The 12037-nt window shown below is 41.8% G+C and overlaps 1 pseudogene; it reads left to right on the forward strand.

The window, feature by feature from the left end:
• The first annotated feature begins 424 nt into the window (after positions 1 to 424).
• On the forward strand, positions 425 to 2023 carry LOC149307242 (F-box only protein 3 pseudogene; annotated as a pseudogene).
• The last annotated feature ends 10014 nt before the right edge of the window (positions 2024 to 12037 follow it).

The raw sequence follows: 12037 nt of genomic DNA on the forward strand, positions 1-12037 counted from the left end.
AAGACCTCCAAGGAAGGAGACTCCACCAAAATCTCCAAAGGAGTGTGTTCCACAGTCGAACAGCCCTTACTGTCAGGAAGTTCTTCCTAATGTTGAGGTGGAATCTCTTTTGCTGTAGCTTGCATCCATTGTTCCAGGTCCTAGTCTCTGGAGCAGCAGAAAACAAGCTTGCTCCCTCCTCAAAATGACATTCCTTCAAGTATTTAAACAGGGCTATCATATCACCTCTTAACTTTCTTTTCTCCAGGCTCCCTTGCTTTTGGGAGAAAACTTTTTGGAATATTTTCAAGGCATGGATGGATGAATCTGTGGATACAGAGGGCCGACTGTATATTCTTGATGGCAGCAGTTTGGACAAGGTGGTCTTCACTCTTCCTCCCTAATCTATATTATTCCATGGGCCGCCGCCGTCGTCGTCGTCAAGATGGCGGCCTCCGTGGAGCTGGACCCGCCGCCCCTCAGCCTGGAGCTGCTGCCCACCGACCCGCTCCTCCTCATCCTCAGCTTCCTCGACTACAGGGACCTGATGAGCTGCTGCTATGTAAGTCGTAGATTAAATCAGCTTTCAAGTCATGATCCACTGTGGAGGAGGCACTGTAAGAAATATTGGCTTTTGACTGAAGCTGAGAAATCCAGAAGAAATAAGAGCTGGAAAGCAATCTTTATAGATTTTTATGCTGATTTAGGAAGGTATATTCAGTATTATGCTACACTTAAAAAGGCTCGGGATGATTTGGAAAAATATTTGTTGCAACGCTGTCCTCGGATGATTACTTCTTTAAAAGAGAGTGTACGGGAGGAAGATTTGGATGCAGTGGAGGCACAGATTGGTTGCAAACTTCCGGATGACTATAGATGTTCATTTCGGATCCATAATGGACAAAAGCTAGTTGTTCCAGGGTTGATGGGAAGCATGGCACTTTCCAATCACTATCGCTCTGAGGATTTGTTGGACATTGACACGGCAGCTGGTGGCTTTCAGCAGCGGCTAGGGCTGAAACAGTGCCTTCCCTTAACCTTTTGCATTCACACCGGATTGAGTCAGTACATGGCTTTGGAGAACGTGGAGGGTCGCAATAGTTATGAGATCTTCTACCAATGTCCAGATCAAATGGCACGTAATCCCTCTGCAATTGATATGTTTATTACAGGTAGCTCCTATTTGGAATGGTTTACCTCCTATGTAAACAATGTAATAACAGGTGGCTATCCCATTATCCGAGACCAGATTTTCAGATATGTTCATGATAAGGACTGTGTAGCAACAACGGGAGATATTACTGTCTCTGTCTCTACGTCTTTTTTGCCTGAACTCAGTTCAGTACATCCACCTCATTATTTCTTCACTTACCGAATCAGAATTGAAATGTCCAAAGATGCACTTCCAGAGAAGGCCTGTCAGTTAGACAGTCGGTACTGGAGAATAACTAATGCCAAAGGTGATGTTGATGAGGTTCAAGGACCTGGTGTAGTAGGATAATTTCCAATAATCAGTCCTGGTCGAGTTTATGAATACACTAGCTGCACTACATTTGGCACTACTTCTGGGTATATGGAAGGATACTATACATTCCATTGCCTTTACTACAAAGACAAGTTTTTTAATGTCACCATTCCTAGATTTCATATGGTTTGCCCAACATTCAAAGTATCTATAGCTCGCATGGAAACCCATCATAATGAATGTGCTATGGATGAGGATGAAGACTCAACAGATACTGATGAATATGAAGATCGGCGCAGAATACTGGACATTCCTGCTCCTTCTGGACGTTGTCCACGCCAGACTTGAACAGACTTTAAAAAACAAACTCTTTTCTCAGTTCTATAGGGAGATAATATTTCTGAGTATCAAATAATTATTTGGCATTGGCTCATTCAGCATAAAGCTGGTGCTGATTCTGGCTTACATCTGATCAGATAATACAGGCAGGTTTTCCTTTTGTCTTGCTTTTATTATCAGAGGGAGAATTTGTGAGGTAGAAACGAGACAGTGTAGTGAGCTTTATTCCTGCAAAGAGATTTACAGGATTTGGCGGGGGGGGGGGGAGAGACCAGTGTATTATTCCATGTAATTCTACAAAATATGAGCAAACTTCCTATTCTCTATTTGGAAGATTGTCAGAGGACAGGCCTGCATGGAAAGCATCTTCTGTTTCAAAGGTAGGAACCATGTGCTCCTCCAGATGGTAAATTGTAGCAGCCAACAGCCTAGCCAAAGGTGAGGTGTTTAGTATTAGTTTGTTGCTTGTGACCAAAAGCCATTACAAAGTGTAAGTAAGAAACTGAATAATAAAGTTGCAGTCCAACAATATCTGGGAGATGAATTGGGATCTGCAGCCCAACAACTTCTGCAGAGCCTTCTGGTTCCTACCCTTGCTCTATTTGAAGGATCCAAGGCAGAGAACCAAAAGAAGCCAGGAGAGCAACAGAAGATCTTGATGCATCTGAGGAAGTAGACTGAAGTATACAAAAGCTCATGCGGCCAATTTTTTTTCTTTCAAAGGTCTACAAGATCTACAAGATCTACAAGATCTACAAGTCTCAAAGGTGCTACAAGATCTCTCTAGAGGAGATCTTGAAGTTGACCATCACCTCTAGGAAAACAGGCTGAGCAGTGGGCATGGGGATCTAAATCCTATTGGTCCTCCCAACTTGAATAGGCTTATTGAATCAATTAATGCATAGTGACCAGTCAACATTTTTTGGTAAATCCTACCATTTCAACAAGTCTACTTAGCTGAGACTATACATAGGAATCTATTCAGGGTCACCTTGTCATCATATAGTGAGAAGCTTTTTTTTTTTAAGGAATAGTCTTTATTTCTAAATGGATTTCTCTGCAGATCAATAAGCAAATGCATCACAGAAGGCTTCTGTGTAAGGGCCACTTTGCTCTAACAGCAAGGTGTACCTGATCACTAGCATAATTGTGTCCCAGGTTTGGTTCTTTGGTCTCATCCCAGCCTTGTTTTCTAATCTTGTTTCCTGGTTCTCCCTCTCATCCTGATTTCTTTTTTGCTGTCCTCTGGTTTCAACTCTTATCTGGACTGCTCATCTTTGGTCCTAATTCTCAGCTGTTAGTTTATTGTTTGCTTTAGACTACTGTCTTCAGCCCAGTCCTGATGTTATTCCATCAAGTTCTGATACTAGACCCAGGACACACCTACATTGTAGAAATAAAACAATTTGGTTCCACTTTAAGTGCTGTAGTTCCATCCTATGGAATCCCAGGATTTGTAGTTTTACAGGGTCTTTAGCCTTCTCTGCCAAAAAGTGCTGGTGCTTCACAAAACTACTAATCCCAGGATTCCAAAGCACTGAGCTATGGCAGTTAAAGCACTGTCAAATTGCATTAATTCTGCTGTGTAGTTGAGGCCCAGTGAATCAATTAATGAATGGTGAGTCAACACTTTCATAACTCCCACTGAATCAACAAGCCAACCTAGTTAAGACTGCAAAGAGGATTCAGGCCAGGGTCACCTTGTCATGGTATAGTGAAAGGTGTTGTATTTTTATCTAAACTGTGGTCCTTAATGCTAAATGGATTTCTTTGCAGATCAATGTGCAGATACATAAGAGGGTTTGCCAAGGGTGAGGTATGCAGGGAAATGCAGACCAACAACATCTCTAAGGCCACATGATCTCCACTTGCCTGTATCAATCCATATCTGCCAAACCAAATCAAATATGTGAAGGATTCCTGAAAATCTCCAGTGGACTTCAGTTACAGGTTGAGTCTCCCCTGTCAGAAATGCTTGGGACCAGAAATGGTTTAGATATAAGATTTTTTGGGGGGGAGGCGGGAATTTTGTAATACCTGTATTTGCCTATGTTAAGAATGATATACAGTCCTCCCTTCTCTTACGCGAGGATCCGTTCTGGACCCACTCACCCCCCACGTAAGTGGGAAATCATGTATACTTGCACTCCATTAAAAATAATGGGGTGCGTGCACAGGGCGCCATGGGGCGCACATACACCATTAATAAGATTCTCCAGCGGCTTCAGCGTATGCTGAAAGCTGTGTAAGTGAAGCCTGCGTATGGCGTGGGCTCACTGTACCCTGGAGATGGGATCCAAGTCTAAACCTGAAATTCATTTATGTTTTGTATACACTTTATACACATTTGTTGTTGTGGTGGTGGTGGTGGTGGTGGTGGTGGTGATGTGTCTTCAAGTCATTTCTGACTTATGGTGATCCTCTAGGGTTTCCTTAGGAGTTTATTACACAGGGACAATTGGAAGTGTAAATGGAGTTTATTCCGTGAAAATTGCGCATTCACGATTAAGATTTTCACACATCGTGATTAAAGTAACATTATCCCGGGAATACCCCATGAAAAACATGCAATTGTGTGCATTCATGATAAATGTTTTCACATGACGTCACGATCAAAAGCAATTAAAGCACCATTAACTCAGATAACCAGGGAATAAACAGCAACAAATCATTCATGGGGAAATCCCAGGAATGATTTGTTGCTGTTTATTGTCTGATTACTTCCTGGTTATTCCCGGGATAATGACCGCTGTGTGTGAAAATCTTAATTGCACTCTAATAGTAATTGTGCGATTTTCACAGGATAAACCCCCTTTAAACTTCCAACTCCCCATGTGATAAACCCCTTGGCAATATTTGTTCAGAGGGAGTTTGCCATTGCTCTCCTCTGAGGATGAGAGAGCGTGACTTGTCCAAAGTCATCCAGTGGATTTACATGGCTGAGCAGGGATTCGAACCCTGGTCTCCAGAGTCCTAGTCCAACCTCAAACCACTACACCATGCAGCCCAAAGGTAATTTTATACAAGATTTTAAATAATTTTATGCATGAAACAGTTTGTGTACATTGAACCATCAGAGAGCAAAGGCGTCACTATCTCAACCAGCCACGAAAAAAAGTTTTGGTTTTTGGAATATTTCGGATTTCAGACAAAGGAGACTCTGCCTATACTACTTTAGTTTGTCCAATTGACTTAAACAGATTAGTTCCACACTTCTATCCAAAGTAGAGCAAACAATGGGACATATGGTATATTGACCCATATTCTATATCAGCTACTTGGCTAAATATACTTAATAAAGTAACTTCTCCTGGCCCAATCCACCTCCAAACCTGATGGAAACATCATTCACATATGCTTTGATCACTGGCAAAACAGATCTACTTCTCTCCATGCAGCTGATGCCCAGTAAAATAAGTTTGCAGGGGAATTACAATCATGGTGAGAGCCAGTACAGCATAGTGGTTTGAGCACTGGACCATGTCAGGGTTCAAATCCATGTTCAGCCATGAAAAAATCCACTGGATGATGTTGGGCAAGTTACATTCTCCCAGCCTCTGAGGACAGCAATGGAAAACCCCTCTGAAGAAACTTCCCAAGAAAACCCTGTGATAGGTTCACTTTAGGATCACCGTAAGTCGAAAACAGCTTAAAGGCAAACAACACACATAGAATCATGGCAATAATGTCACAATTGTGACTAAGTAGTGATTGTCAATATGGAATAGGTACCTAGATTTATTCAACCATAACTGTTCTTGCTACAGCGGTTGTCCTGATGACCAGATCCAAAAGATGTGTAGAAAAATCCACCCTTGATTCATGCCAGCTCCAGTAAGTCACATTGCTAAGATGAATGAATACCGAGTCCAGCAGTTCTAGAATAAATAGAATAAATATTTGGCTGTGGCTTGGGTTGTGAATCAATGTATTTCTCTGTAGAAAAACAAACCATTGATTTTAAATGGGCTGCTCTTGGTGTTTATAGGAAGTGTAAAACATGCCAGCTAGGATTTTTAAGGCACTATAATTTATGAAGGTCCGATATATTTAGAACACTGTTGTTCAGCATATAAAGCAGATGGCTGTGGGGCTTACTTCCTGTCAATATAATTCCCATGAAGAATGAAGATGATCCCAAATGGTTTCATGCTACCTTGCCTTGCTGGCTGGGGATAATAGGAGCCGTCGTCCAAGCAATGTGGAGGACACTAGCTTGCAGAAGCCTGAATTGATGGATTGCCTTCCATAGAAATTTATTGGGGAAATATTTATTTAAAACGTTATGAAATGCATCACTTATTTTGATGTTTGAGCAACCTTTACAGGTTTGTTGAACTGTAATCCTTGATAGGTCATAGTGTTTGCTGTACTTGCTTTTGGATGTTTGTATTTCCTAGGTTTTATCTGTTGAATTTGTGCATTGGAAGACAGAGAGTGGTATTGTGGTTTGGGCATTGGACTAGGGCTCTAAGGAAAACAGGGTTTGAATCCATGAATAGCCACTGAGTTTCCTTGGTGCAGTCATGGTCTCTCAGCCTTAGTGTAAGGCAATGGCAAATTTCCCCTGAATTAATCCTGGCAATATCACCATATGTTGAGAATAAATAACAAATACCCAAGGAAAAAAACAACATTTTCCACGCTTTAACTTTTGTACTCCTGCATTGTATATTATTAGCAATGTGTTTTGGTTCTCCAGTTATATTGTGACAGTGATCTTGGACTTAGAGGAAGGCAAGGGCAAACCCATTCTAAACAAATTCTGTTAAGAAGCCCCATGTTTCTGCTGCTATCCTTAGACAGAGCATATTGGCAAAATTGGGGGAGCCCTTGTAGGGCAAGCAAAGTGTCAGTACATACATTTACTATTAAACTGTTAAATGGAAGGCTGTGTGAATCCTCCATACCCTGTTGGAAACTGCACACTGGGGGGTTGCAAATAGGGCAGAACCTCAGGTATAGTGAAGACAGATGTTGTGGACTAATATATCCATAGCAGAGTGGCTGCATATGCTTCTTGACTTATTCTCTGTTTTGTATTAATCAAAGCTTTGAATTTTTTTTTTCTTTTGGATTACAGCTCCCCAAATGCCCCAACACTGGCTGTGTTGGCTGGGGCATTCTGGGAGCTGTAGTCTAAAAGCTGCTGGGGTTTCTAGCTTTGAGTTTTGAAACTGATGATGGATGCATCCTTCCTCCAACCTAGTGCCTTCCAGATGTTTTGTACTACAGCTTCCATCATTGCTAACCAATGCTGCCCACTTGAACACCTTTGGAGAGCATCAGTTATTGTTCTTCTAAACCCAGACAACAAATGGATTTGTTTGTTCCCTTTCATAAAGGTCTCCTAGATCAGCCTTTTCCAAGTGGCAGATTCATTACCCATGTAAGCCAGGCTCTACTTAGTGTCTTGCATTCTGGAATGTAAAATGCCTTTCTGGCATCAGAGGGATAACAGTCTTCTGTTTTGAGAAAGCAGGGACATGATGCCTAGAGTTAATGATCTTGCTGGGCAGAGTTTGAAAGAATGCAGAAGGCATAACGTGGGTGGATGCAGTCTGCTGAATGCTACCATCCAAGAAGCTTATTGTCATGATTCTGGATGGCATGGATTCCCTGCATGCCCCCCAACCGGCAGCCCATGGGCAGACCTCTTTTGTTAAGAAAGGATGTTCAAAAGATATTTGCAGTTTGGACCAGTTGTGTCTGTGCATTCCTGTGCCTTCAAGTCACCTGTCAATTTATGATGGCTCCATGAATTTAATGGGGTTTTCTTGCCAAGAAATCCTCTAAGGTGGTTTTGCCAGTTCCTTCCTCTGAAATATAGCCTACAGCACCTGGTATTCCTTGGCAGTTTCCCATCCAAATATTACCCATAGCTGACCTTGTTTAGCTTCCAAGATCAGAGGGGATCTGTGTCTATAGGGTATTTAACCCCACAGGCCAAGATATAGGGGAGCAAGCACTGGTGAACTCAAACTGACTTACCTCTGAGTAGACATGTATATGTTGTTGTATTTGTTGTTTTGTGCCTTCAAGACATTTCCAACTAATGGCAGCCCTAAAGTGACCCTATGTGGTGCTTTCTTGGCAAGATTCATTTAGAGGAGGTTTGCCATTGCCTTGCTCAGAGGCTGAGAGTGTGTGACCTGCTCAAGGTCACCCAGTGGGTTTCATGGCTGAGCTGTGAATTGAACCTTGTCTCTAGAGTCACAGTCAACACTCGAAGCACTATGCTACATTGGGTCTAAGACATGCATAAGACTGTGACCCAAACCTTCTAAAGCTATGTAGGGCATTCTGCTGTGGCAGATAGCATAGTATTGATTTCATAGCCTCCAGCATTTCAGAGATAAAAACTAGGGCACTTGTGGCCAAGTAACATCAGAGTGTGATCAAGACAGCAAAAGTTATAAATGCTGAAGGACATGTAAGTTAGGAAAGGCTGCAGTAGGATTCCCAAAATCCTGGCTATGTCCCTGCTCTGATACTCCAAGGCCCATTGTAAATCTCAAGTAGAGAAGACTCACTAAATCGATGGAATTCATCTCTGTGTTGGCTCACCATTTAATTATTCAAGGGGTCTCTTCTAGCTAGGAATGGAATACTAAAAGTATTCAGGCCCAGCTGAACTTCCACACTGCAAATCCTTAACTATGGACCATGCTGGTTGGTTCTTATGAAATATCTGATGACATCTGAGCCAGGACATCTGAAGCATGGGAGCCACAATCCCATCTGGACCAGCAACAGTTTTCTTGGCTCTTACATAAAGATTTATTTCTAAGTGTTTCCCTTGATTCAGCAGGTCTACCTGCAACTGGAACTAACAATTGGACTCAGAACTTGGATTACAGCACCCACCATCAGATCATTGGTTGTGCTGGGTGAGGATGATGAGCAATGTAGTACAAAACATCAAGAGTCAGATTGGGGAAGGATGAATGGTGGCAGTGGCAACTAGTGGTTCCCATGTCAGTGGGGCAGTGGATTCACTTTGAATTTCAGCCTGGACTTTAAAGGAGCTATTTGGATATTGAAACCTCTCCCCAATATAAATTCAGCATTGGACTGGGACTCTAGAGTTAGAATCCCGGGTTGGCCATTGGATTATCCTGAGGAAGTCACACTCTCTCAGAGAATAGTGATGGCAAAGTTCCTGTGATTAAACCTGCCAAGAAAACCCCATGATAGGTTCGCTTTACTGCATTGGATTGGACTGCCTTTCTCCTCAAAGTTGCAGGACTAAAAAACATAGAATTGTACAGTTGGAATACACCACAAGGGCCATCCAGTCCAAACCCCTTCTGCAATGCACAATCAAAGCACCTTTGACAGATGGCCATCCAGCCTCTGTTTAAAAATACTCCAAAGAAGGAAACTCTACCACACTCCAAAGGAGTGTGTTCCTCTATTGAACAGTTCTTACCCTCAGGAAGGTCTTCCTAATTTTTAAGGAATCTCCTCTCCTATAGTTTGAATCCATTGCTCCATGTTCTAGTCTCTCTCCATACGACATCCTTTCAAATATTTAAACGTGGCTCTCTTGTCACCTCTTAACCTCATCCTCCCAAAAGTAAACATACCCAGCTTTTCACCATTTTCGTCACACTCCTCTGGATGTGCTCCAGCTTGTCAACATCTCTCTTGAACTTGCCCACAACTGGATACAGTATTCTAGGTGAGATTAGACCAAAGCAGAATATAACAGCACTATTACTTCCCTCAATCTAGACACTACATTCCTATTGATACAGCCTAAGACCATATTGCCTTTTTTAGCTGCTACGTCACACTGTTTGATGCATGTTCAGCTTGTGGTCTACTAAGACTCCCAGATCCCTTCGGGACGTACTGTTAACAAGCCAGGTGTCACCTGTCCTATTTCTATGCATTTCATTTATTCTGCCTAGGTGTAGTGCTGTACATTTCTCCCTGTTGAAATTCATTTTATTAGTTTTGGCCTAGCTTTCTAATGTGTTACGGTCATGTTGAAATTCTGATCCTGTCCTCTGGGATATTAGCTACCCCTCCTAATTTGGTGCCATGTTCCGAAGGGAAGACTGGGAAGCTTCTGCCTATTGCTCTATATCATTCTATTACTTGTTTAATTAATTCTTAAGACATTAATCCTAAAGCAGGTCTCACATATAAAGAGAGAGGAACTGCTCCAGGGCCCCAACGTAATCCAAACTTGATGGGATTGTCTCTAGTCTCCCAGGATTGCTACCAAAACCACAGTGCCACACCTCCTGCTGATGTGTTGAGTGACACCCTACCCATCAGATTAGAAAGATCTTCAGGTGTCTCAAATGTAGGCAGATAATTATGTGTCTGAGGTGAAGGGTGGCAGTTCCCTGAGCATGGCTTGGTGCCTCTGGGGTGCTACATACCCCCTCCAACTTGTTTAAATTTCATCAGTGGAATCGGGCATTTTGGAAACGACTCATGGGAGATAGAGAAGACCTTGATCCTCTTGGCTTTGCATGATAGGACCTCTTGATCTGTTTGCTAGCTCCACCTTCTCAGTAGCTCCAGGAACTTAGAGATTTGATCAAAACACACCCATTATGCTGCTTCACACTGGAATTTTCCATTAATATTTATGTCGTGGAACCATGCCTTATTAAGTGAATCAGTCGCTCTGTAGCTGTATTATCTGATAAACCTTGGCTACGTAGTCAGGCTGAAAACAGATAGTGGTCACTAACAGCATACCCTATCCTACTCCTCCTGCTGGATATGTGATTTCATAATTAATATCTAAAGTTGGGTATATTTTGAGGTCACAATGATCTGCAAAAACTAGACACATGTAGGAGTCACATTGACTGGAGGACATACCATACTACAGTACTGATGCACCCTCAAAAGTAAATGGATCAAATTCTTGGCAACTTTCTTCTTCAACTGTGGTATTATCCTACATTTTCATGTTTTCCCCAGACTGAATAAATCTCCTGTATTTACATAGGACTGAACTGTCTGTGTGTTTTCACTTCAGTATTATTCTACATTTGGCATCATTTAGCAAACATCCAGTGCCTCTGAATATTATTGATCCTGTTGGTGATCATTTATTATGGTGACATCCCACTTTTCTTCAAGATTCAAAATGTCTCCCATTAGCACCATCTAAACATTCACCAAAAACAAACCTGGTTAGTCACCATCCATTCTGGCTCTGGTTGGAAGAGCTTGGGATCTGTCACTGAAAAAAAGTAACTTTCTCAAGCTTAGTATTTGGTGCATACCTTTGAATCATGCCCTGAAACCAGACAGATGTGTGGGGAGTTATCTTACTGGTTTAAGAGCTCTTCAAATCTGTGCTACTAGTACCTAAATCCTGTAAAACAGAAAGCCATGTTTTATACTCAGGGTAGATTATGCAAATCAAAGCTATTTAAATACATTGGCTTCATTTACATAGATGTGCATGCATTTGGCATGATCTGCTTTTATCTACAGTTTACTTGGAATCTTTATTTTTTAACACATTTATTTATACCAACAAAAAAAAATGGCAAGGGAAAATGTTTAGGTAGCCAAGGGCATTGGGGATTTGGTGGGTAAGAAAACAGAAGCAAAGGTTGTGAGGAAAATAAAAGGGATGCTTGGCACTGAAGTGGTGCCCCCTTTTAGTGCAACCATAACTGTTTTCATACCCATCATGAGCTCAGTGAATGTCTGCATTAACAACATCACTCCATTATCAAAAATATAAACTGAGGCTCCCTTACTGTTCGTTCATTCTCCTTTTTTGTTTAGTCCATGATTTCAAACTGCATTATTTCTACAGTGCCGTTGTTGTTGGTATGTGCCTTCGATTAATTTTCTAAGGTGAACCTCTCATGAGATTTTCTTGGCAAATTTCTTCAGAGGGAATTGACCATTGCCATCCTCTGAGTCTGAGAGAGTGCAACCTGCCCAAAGTCACCCAGTGGATTATTGTCATCACCTTTTGCTGCTGTTCCCAATACTGGAACACCTATTGCTATTGTTCCCAGTAGGCAAAGGGGTCAGGCAATGATGCATCCTATCACCTTACTTGTTTAACTTATATGCAGAAAACATCATAAGAAAAGCAGAATTAGAATCAGAAAAAGGAGGAGTGAAGATAGGAGGAAGCAACATTAACAACCCAAGATATGCGGATGACACCATAATATTAGCAGAAGACATTCAGGAATTGGTACAGTTAATAAGGAAGGTCAAAGATGAAAGTGCAAAGGCAGGTCTGATGCTGAGCAT

The sequence above is a fragment of the Sceloporus occidentalis genome, unplaced genomic scaffold (genome assembly GCF_023333645.1).
Source record: "Sceloporus occidentalis isolate IW3139 unplaced genomic scaffold, rSceOcc1.0.p SCAF_9, whole genome shotgun sequence".
In the NCBI taxonomy this organism is placed as follows: Eukaryota; Metazoa; Chordata; class Lepidosauria; order Squamata; family Phrynosomatidae; genus Sceloporus; species Sceloporus occidentalis.